This window comes from Gekko japonicus, unplaced genomic scaffold, assembly GCF_001447785.1.
Source record: "Gekko japonicus isolate JY-2015 unplaced genomic scaffold, Gekko_japonicus_V1.1 scaffold177, whole genome shotgun sequence".
NCBI lineage: Eukaryota > Metazoa > Chordata > Lepidosauria > Squamata > Gekkonidae > Gekko > Gekko japonicus.
Genome location: NW_015161408.1, coordinates 1,503,074 through 1,518,065, shown reverse-complemented (window position 1 = coordinate 1,518,065; position 14,992 = coordinate 1,503,074). Strand labels below are relative to the sequence as shown.

Genomic DNA, 14,992 nt, shown 5'->3' with positions numbered 1-14,992 from the left:
TATCACCACCTGCCTGCAGGGGAGATGTGATAGAAATCCCACTAAACAAACAAACAAATAAATAAATACACCCATCCTCTGACAGTGAATTTGCTCACAGGGCTGCCGTTTTGCCTGGTGAGTTACCAGCTATGTAGCTCTGCAGACACACTTCAAATTGCTATCTCCCCCCACTCATTTTCTGAATCGGCACATCTGGAATTCAGCTCTGGATCCTCCCATTGACAGACCCAACTGCTTCAGCCATCCTGCTGCAGACCTCAGCAGAGTCCCCTTGTTGCTTGGACTGAAGAACATGACCCTGAAGCTTTTGTACGAGACAGACTGTGCCATATGACCTGCTCAAGTCTACTCACTCCTTTCTGATTTGTGGAATTTCTTTGTATCTTTTCCCTGACTTTGATGGGCCAGGCTAGCCTGATCTCACCACATATCAGAAGATAAGCAAGGTCAGCCCTGGTCAGTATTTGGATGGGAGACCACCAAGGAATTCTAGGGTTGCGATGCAGAGGAAGGCGATGGGCAAACCACTTCTGAATGTCTCTTGCCTTGAAAAACCTGTGGGGTCACCATGAATGGGCTGCAACTTGATGGCACGTTTCACATACACCTCTGCTTGCATGTTGGTGGTATGTACAAAACTAATCTGACTGGCATCCTTCAAGACCCAGTTTCAGGAGGTGTCATAGACTTGAGCTATGCTCATGCAGGAAGAACGTGTGGGAAAATACCCCAGTGATTCAGCTTTAACTAGGGCCAGAATGTTCACTCCACTCTACAGACTAGTTAATCCAGTCCAGCTAAAACACTCTTCAACCACTTTATCTGTTTGTTTTTTCACTTGTAAAATCTCAGGCTGGAACTAGGATATCTGGTGCACTACTTTCTTCTATATGAACCTGCCTACCAGTTGAAACCTCCTTTGAAGAGCCATCTTTGGATGAGCTTGCTCTTCAGAAATTAGGTAAGTAGTGATCAGAGACAAGTGGCAATCAGAGATACGGTCTTTTCTGTCATTGTGCCCCACATATGAAAATTCACCCGCCCTCCTTAGTCATCTTATTCCAGACCTCTCAGCCTTTCCTCACTCCTTAATCATCTTGTCTGCCCTCTTCTGCGCTTTTTCCAGCTCTGCATTACCTTTCTTGAGACAGGCCGACCAGGGGCAGATTGAGAAAGAAAAAATGGCCCTAGACAAGGGCCCCACCCCCTGGGCTGGCCCAGGATTTTCCCTTACAAAGGAGGGTAGGAAGGAGAGAGGGCAAAAGACCCACCCATCTTGGATGGTGCAGTTGGGTGCCTCCTGCAGTTCTTCTGAACACATGAATACATGATGCTGCCTTATACTGAAAGGGGCCATTGATCCATCATGGACAGTATTGTCTACTCAGACTGGCAGCAGTTCTACAGGGTCCCAGGCGAGGGTCTTTCACTTCACCTACTGCCTGGTCCTTTTACCTGGAGATGCCAGGGATTGAACCTGGGACCTTCTGCACGCAAAGCAGATGCTGTACCACTGAGCCACAGCCCCTCCCCAGGTGTGGCCATCTGTATACTGTGTCCAGCTAGCTCACCTTCCCCAGACTATGCAAAGCCCTTCCACCCTTGTGCTGGACCAGCCCAAACAGATAAGAACAGAACACTGCTCCATCGGGAAAATCCCAAGTGGCTATAATGACCAGTCCACCCCTGTAGGGCAACCAATGTATTCCACAGTATTCTGTGATCTCCCATTGTTTTGTTATTTCCTTAGATTTAAGCATCTGTTGCTGAATTTGGTTTCAGCTGTTTTCTTTAGACAACTGCATTTTGTCGCTGCTGCTAACTGGTTTCCCCGCTGTCTGTTTTAGTACGGAAACTTATGTGTTTTTCATACGTTTGGAGGAGATAAATAAATATGTAATTTTGATAGGCACTAGTCTGTGGTCACAGAAAAAAAGGGAAGACCCTTTTTAAAAGGCTGTACAACAACCCTAGCCCTGGTAACTGGGGCTTGATGGATGAAGTTAATTGCCAAGCGCAATTTGCCAAATTCATAACACAAGGTCAGAGACATACACAGATGACATCATTCAACAGTCTCTGATGCTGGGAACAGGGTACAAATAATACGATTTGGACCTTACTCAAAGAGTGAAGGAACTCTCGATGATTAGCACAAAGGAAGGCCCTTTCAGGAGACCTTTCAGATAACTGAAGAGACTGAGCTTAATTGTTATCAATCAGCCAATGACCACTTAGAATCTTGTCAAACTTGGTATTCAAAGAAATAGGACCCATCACCTCAGTGGACATCTGCCATCACTAATTGTAGCAAGTTAAGTAGACAATCAGAAAGTCAAGAAAAGCAATATTCAAATGGGCTGGATCAAGAAAGAACATGCTGATGGAAAACTTACATCAAAACAACTGCAGGATATTGTGAAGAACTAGAAGGAAATGACCATGCATAGGCTTTGATTTGCCTGCATCTGGTGGATCCTGGCGGAACTTGGAAAAATACGGCAGTGTCAGCCATGAGATAGAATGCTTTTTTAAAAGGGGACGTGTAAAAGTTTCATGACTTTCATCAAAACTCTTTTTGGTTTCCCAAGAACTTCCTCAGATGAATTACTCCAGGAAGAACTTCCAAATTCAGTAGCTGGACAAACAATGGCAGCCTTTGCACTGACAGTATTTTGCTACCCAAAGCATGATCCCAGATTTGTGCCACAGCATCCTAAGCAGTGTAGCAGAAGGCACTCAGACACTGGTGTCAGATCAGGCACAGCCAGACTTAGACCTTCATGGTGAATATAAGAAGTCCTGGTGATGAACAATCAGACTGGGACAGCTCCAATGCTCCCTCTAAGCTGTGGAGTCTTATGAGCAAAAACTCTACTTTGCGAGCTGCTGGCATTAAAGTTGTGAAAGAGTGATTTCACTACTACATACATTAGCTTGCTCTGGAGCCATCCTTCCTGAGCTAAGGCAAAAATGTGTGAGCCGGAGGCTAAAAAACTGTGAACGAGCTCACATTAACTCAGCTTAGAGGGAACACCAGACAGCTCCATTGGTGCTGCTGGAATTTTGGTTCCCCAAAAAACTGCTAGAGCCACTTGTACAGTTAGGCCAATAAGGTCATAGTTCATCTTTGAGACCTCTCCTCTTTGCCTTCAAAACAGATTCCAAGCCTGCAGTCTTACAATCCATTCCACACAATTCATATGCAGATGATTGTTCCATCCTAAGCAATGTTGTTGTCGTCGGTGGGGGTGGAAGGTGTCCTCAAGTTGCAGCTGACTTACGGCCACCCCATAGGATTATGGCCACCCCATAGTCACAGAGGTAGTGTGCCATTGCCTGCTACATAGAGACTCTAGACTTCCTTGTGGTCCCTTATCCAAATAGTAACCAGGGCCAATTCTGCTTAGCTTCTGAGATCTGCCTGCATTTTCCAGGTTGGGCAAGCAATGCTATAACCCTTCTAAGTCCATTGAAGCCAATGAGCTTAGAACTCTGTAAGGCAGTCTCAGTTGGATACCCATTGGCTTCTCTGATGTTCTTATGTTTTGTAGCATCTTTAAGAACAACAAGATTCCAGATTATAAGCTTTTGAGAGTCAAAACTCCCACCTCGTATCTGACGAAGGGCACTTTGGTTCTCGAAAGCTGACACCCTGGAAATTTTGTTGCTCTTTAAGGTGCTCCAGGACTCACATCTTGCTCTTCTGCTAATGGTGGAACCATAAATATACTACCTGCTTTGGCCCCGTGTTTCTTCTTTTGTGTAACCACATAGTAGCCATGATGACTGACTTCTATAACATTAAGCGAACACTACTGAAGTCTATTGGGAGGTTATTATTATTTTCCTTAACAGCTTGGCTCCGATGAGGTGGATGATGCTCATTTAAGAAGCGCTCTGGTTACAGGAGGTAATAACCTCCTCCGCACATGCATATAAATGGCTGAGCACTCATTTGTTGCTTGGGTGTCCACCCTTTAATCAATACAGATCCACTTCAAAGCACCTTGCAAGGCCGGCCGCCCTTTCCTACCAGGTGTGAAAGAATGGTCCAGATCCCATCAGTACCAATCAAGTACCAACCCCCCCCCCAACAACCCTGCCACAGACTTCATTCCTTCTCAGACCCAAAACACCTGTATGTAAAGCATTCCTTAACTCTGGATGAAGTAGCGTCTCGATTTCCCCAAAGTCCTCATTAGGGAGAATTCATATTTCATGTCCAGCACTGGCTATTTTTAAACTTTTAAATATAACATCACGGAAAGTGCCGGCAAGTCGAGGAGGGGAAAGCTGTGCCGTCGCTAGCAAGGGTCGGGGTCTTGTGCCGCATCTCCGTGGTTAGGGGAGGTGATGCAGCAGGAAAGGTAACCGGCCACACCAAGGCCTGCCTTGTCGATCGCTATTAGACCTTCTGCATAGGGAAGGAAGGAAAAGATGAAGGGCAAGAGATAGCTCCCCCCCCAACTTCATGGTGGGGCGCTCTTCCTGCCAAAAGTGCTGCTCGCAAGGGCAAGATGCCTGACACCTAGGGGAGTGCGCGTGCCGGCAAAACGGGACAAGATAAAATTACAAGTGACAGCTGAGCCTATGTCTGCAATTACAATGCATTGTAAACACGGGGACTGGCAATTCCAACTGCCAGCCCCGGCCACTGAGTGACAGAGACAGAGCAGGAGATGGGGGGAGTGGGGTGGCCGATTCTCCCTCATTACAGCTGGGGGAGATGTCAAAAGGCGAGCAAAAGGAGGGAGGCGGGGTGTGATGGAAAAACTATGATACGGGATGAGAGGGAGAGCCGGGCCCTTCCCTTTCATCAGCATCAATGACCAAACCCAAGACACAGACCGATTGGCCAGCAATTCGGCGAATGAGCATGTTCAGGAAGTGTTCCAATGCAGTCCTGAAACCGGTGGACCATTTTTTTTTTTTTAAAGCTCAGTGGTTTCCAGGAATCTGCATATGCAGCGGCCTCAGAAATTAATGGAATAAAGTGCTAGATTGCTTTATTTTGTCAAAGCAATGAGAAGTGGCCTTAAATTGTATACCTGTTGTTTCTATGGACCTTAAGCTGCCACTCGTAAATTAAAAAACAACAACATTAGGATATACATCATAGTGACTTTTTAGTAAAGGACTAAGTAAAGTATCTAATTTTTTGGTTGAGGCCAGCAACAGTTTTTCCTGCATCTGCCCAGTACCCCCCCCTCCAAAAAAAATCTGAATGCTAGACAGGCCATCTGTTATTGGAATGTTTAAAATGTAAGTTGTTTGTTTAATATTGTATGTTTATGGTTTTAATTGGTTTTAAAACTGGATGGAACTATCTTCTTGTAAACTGCCCCGAGCCCCGTGTAGGCGGGGAAGGGGGGTTAAGAAACACAATGAAATAAATAAATAAATACATGGTGCTGTAACTTACAGGATGCATCTCTTAAGCACGTGATTTGGGCCTGTTCAGTTGTTTGGTCTTTTGGGGAGGAAGTGATTACTCCTATCAGTTTTGGTGGATAGCCATGTTGGTCTGAAGCAACACAACAAAGTTTGAGTCCAAAGTTGAGTCCAAAGTTTGAGAGCCAGTTTGGTGTAGTGGTTAAGTGCACAGACTCTAATCTGGGAGAACCGGGCTTGATTCCCCACTCCTCCACTTGCACCTGCTGGATGAGCTTGGGCAAGCCATAGTTCTGGCACAGCTGTTCTTGAAAAAGAGCAGTTTCTGTCAGAGCTCTCTCAGCCCCCCGACCTCACAGGGTGTCTGTTGTGGGGAGGGGAAGGGAAAGGAGTTTGTAAGCCGCTCTGAGACTCCTTTGGGTAGTGAAGGGTGGGGTATAAATCCAATCTCTTCTCTCTCATCATCTTCTCTTTAAGACCAATTTTTTAAAAATTCTGGGCATACGTTTTCATGTGCAAACACACTTCACACAAAAACATAAATCTAGAATTAAACTTTGTTGGTCTTAAAGGTGCCATGGGACTCAAACTTTGTCCTATCAATTTTGTATTAGAATATTCATTGGTGTTTGAGGATGCTTATGAGCTTTTAAACTATTTGCCTGTGTCCTGGATACTAACTGATGGCCAGTGGAAATGGATCCTTCGTGCCTTTACTGTTGCTAAAAGACTTGTTACAGCAATGGACAGATCAATGCCCACCTTCAGTAATTCAGTGGATTGAGGACTTTATAACTTTATCAGCATTTGAATGTACGGGGTATAGATGACAATTGTGCATGGACAAAAAATTGTTATATTTGGAAGCCTTTTATAGATTCTTATCTGTAGACTTGCCACGATTGTTGTTACATTGCTGTAAGACTATTGCCTTCATATCCTGCTTAGACAGTCTGATCGTCATGCCATTGTTTGGACTGTATAATTGTACTGGTAATATGTATGGGGAACAGGATGCTGGATTACATAGACTTTTAGTCTGATCCACGAGGGCATTTCAAAACTTATGGGGGATTTAGTGAACTGGAAGAAGTAATGAGAGAGTCAATATTAGGATGTTTTCTTTTGCATCAGCTACATATCTACAGCAATTTCCCCAAGGTGGAGATCCTCATGGTTATGTGCTTTGCAAACCTCAAGAATGATAATTTATAACTAATTACCAGGGGCAGTCTTAGTGATTCTGAGACCCTGGAAAGTCAAGGATGGGGCACCATAATTGCTGTGTGAGGCCCCATCCATGGCCCTGCCCCCCAAAGAAGGAAGGAGAAAGAGCTGGTTGGCGAGGCATCTCCTCCCTATGTGGCACGGGTGGCTTCAAGGTTTGGCCAGCCAGTTGCCTTCTCCACAAGCAAAGCTCTGGAGCTTGGCTAGGTGCCTCCTCACTGTGCCATGAGGGCAGCTCTGGAACTGGGCTGGATGCTTCCAGGGTGGGCTTGGTCTTATTCCTGCCATCTCACTGTCTGTGGTGATTGGTGGATGTCCCTCCCCACAACAGACACCTTGTAAGGTAGATGGGGCTGAGAGAGCTCTGACAGAAACTACCCTTTCAAGGACAGCTCTGACAGAACTATGGCTTGCTCAAGGTCATCCAGCCAGGTGCAAGTGGAGGAGTGGGGAATCAAACCCGGTTCTCCCAGATTAGAGTCCACGCACTTAACCACAACACCAAACTGGAAATGAATGGATTACTCTGGGGTGGATGGGGTAGTCTACCTGCCCTGGACTAAGTGTGAAGACAACTGTTTTCAAACAGTGTTTGTACGTTGCATTGATGAACTAAATCAGGGCTCACCAACCCATCCTTTAATGAGTGTTACTTATAAGTAATGAATAAAGTTGCCAGCTCCGGGGTGGGATATGCCTGGAGATTTTGGGGGTGGAGCCTGAGGAAGGTGGGGTTTGGGGAGGGGAGGGACTTCAGTGGGGTATCATGCCATAGAGTTTACCTTCCAAAGTGGCCATTTTATCCTGGGGAACCGATCTCTGTTGCCTGGAGATCAGCTGTAATCCCCGGAGATCTCCATCTACCACCTGGAGGCTGGGAACCCTAGTAATGAAAAATATCTCAAGCTACTCCCCCTTCCCTGCCAAAAGCATGTTACCCAGTTTTGTTCTGTCCTAGAAACAAAACATGGACAAGGAGGAATACCAGAAATTAAGCTATTGGTTAAGCAGCACAGAGAGAAATCTTGTAAAAAAGTTTTTTTTGTTTGTTTGTTTTAAAAGCCTAGAACCGATCCTTTCACAATCCTCTCTTCGGTCTTCTAGAGGAGGTGAGCTACTCTGCAGCAGCTGGCAAGATACTGGTAGCTCATGAACTACCTGTTGGAGACCCTAACCTTTTTTTTATCAAATGCATAATATTTGAAATAAAATAAATAATTTAAAAAGGTGAATGCAATAAATAAAATAATGGTGGGATATGCATAGGGCTGCCAAGCCCTGTAAAATCCCATTGCCCACCACTGATCCAAGCAGTGGCATAGGGGGTATTTTAAAAAAAAGTCACCAGCCTCATGAGTGTGATGATGTCACTTCTGGGAAAAACCCGGAAACAACAGTGGTAGCTCTAGGAACTGCCATAAACTCCATGGTTTTACCATAGAATTTCTGCTGATTCCTAGAGCTACCAGCATTGCTTCTGGGTTTCCCCTGGAAGAGATGTCATTGCACTCATGAGACTGGTGAGATTTTTAAAAATCCTCCTCCATGCTACTGCCACTGCCACCGTTCCATGCTGCCACTCCCAACTGTCCCTCTGGTTGCCAGGCAAAGCCTGGCAACCTTGAATATCCATGACACTGGCATCCTTTATTGCACTTCTCCCCCCATAGAGCTAGACAAATAGGGTCAGTATTATCATCCGTGGCTAACACCTGTCACGAAAACACATGGACTGCTGAGTTGCTTTGCAAAATCTAATGATAATGAGATTGCACAGACTGTAATCTTCTGAAAATCTGACCCCCATCTGCTAACTATTGGCAGCAAGGACCACTTAATAGCAACTAGCGTGTTGTTTTAGTATTAAAAAGGAAGAGAAAACATGACCAGAATATTTACCGGGATAAACTAATCGAAACTCCTTGTTGGATGACTTAACCAGCTATAAAATCCTGTAGTTACAAGATATAATTACAGCAGCTTTTATTTTTCCAAAGGAAAAAAAAATAATTAAGATGGAAGTTAAAGGTGTGAACAGGCCATTAATTCACAAAAGCGTTATCAGATGAGCTGCAGATATTAAAAGAGCAAACATCTGGAAACCTGATGATAATTTTGTGTTTTTTAAGGGAGACAATTTAAACAGTGACAACTGAAGTTGAACATACCCCATGAAAACCATTAGATCTTTGTAAGAGTCTAATTTTGATAGTCTTTGGCCCTGGTCACACGGGGGGGAAATGACGCGTCCAAAGTGCGGCTTTTTAGAGCCGCACCAAAAGAGACACGCGGCGGCAGGATCAGACAGATCCCCTGAGCCACCGTGCAGTGCTCCCCGGCATGATCAGATGCCGGGGGGAAGCCACGGAAGGGAGAGCGAGGCAGCCGGCTGCGCATGTGTGCACATACGCAGGTCTGCCGGGAGCCTCAAATGCTCCTGAAGACGGGCGCGCCGGCGATCCCACAGCCGCGTTTGCTGTGGCGTTTCAAGTAGATACTGCTCTTTTGTAGGTTCTTTTTTGCTGCGCGTTATCGGCCAGAAGGGACGGATTTGGGACGGGTGTGCGCCGCTTCCCAGATGTTGCGGTGTGATCGCGCCCGTTTGCTGCGCCCCCGATCCGTCCCTCTTGTGGGGCTAAACCTCCCGTGTGACCGGGGCCTTTGTTTCAAAAAGGCCACCAATGGAATCAATGTGCCCCTATTTTTGTCAGTGAGATGACGTATGGAATAGTATTACAACAGTGACTCTTAATGATGCTTGGCCAGTTTCAGACTGTCTCTGACAATCTACAGCCAAATGTGCCAATCTAAACCACGCACTAAAGAAGATCTAAGTAGATCCACTAGGAATGAACGAATGTAGGGCATAAGCTATCCTCTCACATTGAAAAGGTTGATTCACAAGGAAGATGCACAAGAGAGGTTGTTATCCACAGGGTAAGGGTTGGGGAACATTCATCCTAACCTGAAGATTGTTTCAGAGGGTAGCGGTGTTGGTCTGCAGTAAAAGAGCTCGATTGAAGTCCAGTAGCCTCTTAGAGATGGACAGGATATTCAAGCTATATGCTTTTGAGAAGCAAAGCTTTGTCAGATGTCTAACAAAGGGAGCTTTGACTCTCAAAAGGTTATGGGGGTTCCTAAGGTTACCTTTGTCACTGTTGGGTACCTCTAGAAGTTACCAGGAAGTCTATGGTTATAACTTCCTGTAAATAGCCAAGGCCTTATTTTAATTTTTAATTGTTCTCTCCAGGACAATTGTGCTCCCGCTGTAGTTCCTGCCTGCTGATCAAATTAACATAGGGCTGCCAACCTTCAGGTGGGCCCTGGAGATCTGCCGGTATCTCCCTTATAAATAAAAGCCGAATGGTGGTGGCACTTCTCTAGAACATTCCACACGCTCCAAAATCAGTTCGCTCTCTGATCTGTCATTCAGAGGGTCTCCCTATCCACTGGCTGCTTTGCCTGAGTCCTGCCTCCAACATTCTAAACATTTTGCTTTTCCTCTCCTCCCCCCAGCCTGTCAGAACACAGAGGTTATTTGCATATGCAGCCTCATTGGCCTCTGCCTTGGAACACAGAGGTCATTTGCATATGCGACTTGATTGGCTTTTGCCTCTAACATTCTAACCAGTTTTGCTGTTCTGAGGTAAAATGTGTCCAATCTCCAGGTGAGGGCTGGAGATCACTCAGAATTACAACTGCTTTCCAAATGGCAGAGATCAGTTCCCCTGGAGAAAATGGTGGGCTCTGTATCCTTATATGCTGCTGAGGTGGCCCCCGTATGACAGCCAATGTGACGTAGCAGTCAGGGCTTCAGAGCACGGGAGAGGCTGCAGGTGTGTGTGGGGTGGAAAGCTGAAGAGTGAGGGGGAAATAAAGGTAGGTTGATGATTGGCTGGGAAGGAGCTAGGGTTGCCAACTCCTGTTGGGAAATTCCTGGAGATGTGAGGGATGGAGCCTGGAGAGGGTGAGGTTTCAGGAGGCGTGGGATCTCGGACAGGTACGAAACCATAGACTCCACCCTCCAAATCAACTATTCCCTTCTGGGGAACCATCGTTGCCAATCTCCAGGTGAGGGCTGGAGATCACTCAAAATTACAACTGTTCTTTAGGTAGCAGAGATCAGTTCCTCTGGAGAAAATAGTGGACTCAGTGTCATCATACCCTGCTGAGGTCGCCACAGCAAATTGACACTGAGTGTCCAAGGCCGGGGCACCCGCCCAGAGCCTCTTTCTAGAGGCCGTTGTATTTATTTCCACAACGGGCCTTTTTCCTAGTTACTAATAATCTCCACGCTACAGAGATCAGTTCCCCTGGAGAAAATGGCTGCTTTGGCAGTTGGACCGTATGGCATTATGCCCTGCTGAGGTCCCTCCCCTCCCCAAACTCCATCCTCCCCAGACTCCACCCCCAGATTTCCAGGATTTTCCCAGCTTGTAGCTGGCAACCCTAAAAGCAGGTCCTGCAGTCTCATCAAACTATGTCTCCACGGGTAGCATAGGAATGAAATTGCTTTATACTGTCAAACATCAGTCCATCTATTGTCTGTTCAGACTGTAGGGCTGCCAGGAGTTACTTCCTTGCTGGCAGGGGGTGGGAGGGAGCTTTCCGGGAGTGGGGGGGTAGGATGACGTCACACATGTGATGTCCCCAATGTGATTACATCACGCGGAAGTGACGTCATCGTGCCAAGGACGTCATGCACATGTTGTTCTGGTATCTGGAGCAAAAATCTATGGTAACCGTAGAGTTTTGCCCAAAATACCAGTGTGGCACCATGCAATGTCCCCAGCATGATGATGTCACTCCCACTTCTCCCCCCATAGATTGGGGATGTCACACTGGTGCAGGGCTTCCCCCTGCCAGACAGCTTGCTGGTGGTGGGTGGTGGACAGGAGCCCGTAAAATCGGGAGATACCTCACTCCCACCTGTGGGCTGGCAACCCTATCCGACTGACAGCAGCTCTCCAGAGTGGACTCATGCTAAGGTTGCCAGGCCTTCCGCTATGGTGGGAAACCTCCTGCTGACCGTAACACTACTGTGCAACCCCCGTAATGTTCCCACCAGCAAAAGGTTCCCAGCTGGCAACCCTACAGAGATCAGTTCCCTGGGAGAAAATGGCTGCTTTGGAGGATGGACTCTATGGCATCGTACCCTACTGAAGTCCTTCCCCCCCTAAACCCCACCCTCCCTAGGCTCCACCCCCCCAATTTTTCAGGTATATCCCAAACCAGAACTGGCAACCCAAGGTAAGCATGGGAGAGTAAGAGCCTCAGTTACCTGGAGGTCCCCACCGTAAGTGGGTAAATGGCAACCATAGCAATGAGTAAGCCTAGTGATGAGTAATCCATGACGCTTTTATGGAGGCTGGAGGTGTTAGAAAACTATCACAGGATCAGGGTTGCCAACCTCCAGGTAGGCCTGGTGATCTCCCATAATTACAACTGCCCTGCAGACTCCAGAGATCAGGTCCCCTGGAGAAAACGGCTGATTTACAGGATAGACTCCATGGCACTGAACCTCACAGAGGTCTCTCATCTCTCCAAACCCTGCCCTCCCCAGGCTCCACCCTCCAAATCTCCAAGAATTTCCCAGCCCAGAGTTGGCTGCTCTACACACAACTCAATCTGGCCTGCTGCTCAGGTTGCCAGCTCTGGATTGGGAAATATCTGGAGAACTAGGGGAGGGATCCTGGGGAGGGTGGGGTTGGTGGAAAAGAGGGTCCTCGGTAAGGTACAATGCCACAGAGTCCCCACCACCACCAAAGCAGCCATTTTCTCCGGGGGAACGGACCTCTGTCGTCTGGAGATCAGTCATAATAGTTGGAGAGCGCCAGGCCTCACCTGGTAGTTGGCTACCCTACCTGCTGCCACTAATAGTATCAAGGGGTTCTCTCGCTGTTCTGCCTGGTTTCCTTGCAGCTCCCACCTTGACACTGCAGTTTTACAGCGGTACCCAGGCTGAATCTCTGGCCTGCTGTCCCCGGGATCTGATTCCCAGCCTCACTGTGGCCTGGGATCCTGCTGCAACCCAAAGGGGAGTAACCTACCTGGTTCCGGGCTCGCTTTGCCGGTGCCACCTCACAAAACCGATCGGGAGGAGGGGTGCCGGAAGGAGCGATGATTATTCATGAGCCAGGTGCCTGCTGCTTTCTTGCATTCGTTGGCAGGAGCGGCAAGCCGGCAAAGCAATACAAATCAAAACGAATCCTGCTCCCAACCCATCTTCTGGCCAGAGTGTGTTTCGGCTGACATGTATATTTCTATCCCCTACCGAGAATGAAAGTCGAGATCATTCTTCAATAGTGCCAAGCCAAGCACAGCCACGGAATTCTAACCCCAGTAATGAAAGACTTATTATGCTTCTAGCTTTCCCCATAAACTTGGTTTGACAGTCTTTGGCTAGGAAAGGGCCGGTTTCCACCTGCAAGTACATGACTGTTTCTCTGCGAGCAATGGTGGGCCACTAATCGTATAAACCGACTCCCCTGAAAAGCATGGGCAGCTGCGAATTCTGTCTGGCCTGTTCACACATGCAGGTTATCACTTCACAATGGAGTCATCCAAGAACTGGCATGTGTGAACCAGACAGAATAAGTAAGCAGATCATGCAAGTGTTTCATTTTGACTCTGAGTAAGAGCTGCGGTGGCTCAAGTGGTGAAGACGCTGAACTGCAGACCAGAAGGTCGGTAGTTCAGCAGTTCGAGACCCGAGTGCTGCAGGATGGAGTGAGCTCCCTTCTCTGGCCCCAGCTCCTGCCAACCTAGCAGTTCGAAAGCAAGAAATCTCAAGTAGATAAATAGGGACTGCTTTGGTGGGAAGGTAACAGCGTTCTGTGCGCCTTGGCATCCAGTCATGCCGGCCACATGACCACGAAAATGTCTTTGGACAGTGCTGGCTCTTCGGCTTTGAAACAGAGATGAGCACCGCAACCCTAGAGTTGGATTCGACTGGCTTTCGAGCAAGGGAAACCTTTACCTTTACTAAGTGCTTTTTGGGCAATTAGAACTATGCAGAGGAGGATAGGCCAATCTATAGCTGCAGGCCATAACGGTAAAGTGAAACCTCCACATTCAGAGGCAGAAGACCTCTGTACCAGATGGTGTCCTGACCTGGATAGTCAAGAATAGAAGAGGGCCAATTCTAAAAATCTAATTATGAAACATACAAAAATATACATGTATTTAGTAAAATAACAAACAAGGGCCCATTCCTACCTCATATACAAATATAAAAACATACAAGGGCTAATAAGATAGACCTAACGCGTTTCGGCCTTTACAGGCCTTCCTCAGAGGTCTAATACAGACAGAACATGTTGGCTGATGAGCAAAAATACATACAATCATACATATATGGAATAAAGACCAGAAACCAATTGTTCCAAAGTTTAACCACTGGGCAAAGAAAAGAAATACAAAAATACAAATGAAGCTCCAGTGCAATCACATGTCCAGTAGTACTTCTCTCTGGTCAACTGTATATTCTTCTGAGATTGTACAGCCAAATTAGGTTCTGAATTCTAGGTTTAGGTTCAGTCTTTTCCCCTTTTTTCTTTTTTGTCCTTACTGACCTGGATAGCCCAGGCTAGCCCAATTTCATCAAGTCTTGGAAGCTAAGCAGGGTCAGCCCTGGTCAGTATTTGGATGGGAGTCCACCAAGAAATACCAGGGTCGTTATGCATAGGCAGGCAATGGGAAATCACTTCTGAATACCTCTTGACTTGAAAGCCCTAGGGGGGTTGCCATAAGTCAGCTGTGACTTGATGGGAAAACAAAACACCCCCCAAAAAATGCTGGAACAAACAACAGAGAGCTGAAAGTCACATCCTCTGCATCCCAGTCCCGAACCTCCTCCGGCTCTGCTAGCAAACCCACCTGCCTGCAGGAGCTCTGGAAACCCCCCTCCTGCCACCTGGTCACCAGCACCAAGCAGGAGCCTGTCCCAAGGGTAGGTGGCTACCAAGCATAGACAGCTTCAAGAGGGGATTGGATAAACATATGGAGCAGAGGTCATAGAATCACAGAATCGTAGAGTTGGAAGGGACCTCCAGGATTATCTAATCCAACACCCTCCACAATACAGGAAATTCACAAATACCTCCCCCCCCCACACACACACCCAGTGACTCCATGCTCAAAATATGGGGGAAAACCTCCAGGGTCCTTGGCCAAACTGGCCTGGAGAAAAATTGCTTCCTGATTCCCAAATGGTGATCAGCATTTCCCTGGGTGTGTAAGAATGGGCCACGAGAACTAAGCACTGATGCAACCCTCCCTGCCCTACCAGGGCTCTTTTTGTAGAAAAAGCCCAGCAGAAATGCATTAGCATAATAGGCCACACCCAACATCAGAAACTCATTACAGG

At 47.1% G+C, this 14,992-nt stretch overlaps 1 non-coding gene across 1 annotated transcript; it reads right to left on the bottom strand.

Moving 5' to 3' along the window:
• Window positions 1-1,459: 1,459 nt before the first annotated feature.
• Window positions 1,460-1,531, bottom strand: TRNAA-UGC. Its single transcript has one exon. It is a non-coding gene; the product is annotated as a tRNA-Ala (tRNA).
• Between the last annotated feature and the right edge of the window lie 13,461 nt (window positions 1,532-14,992).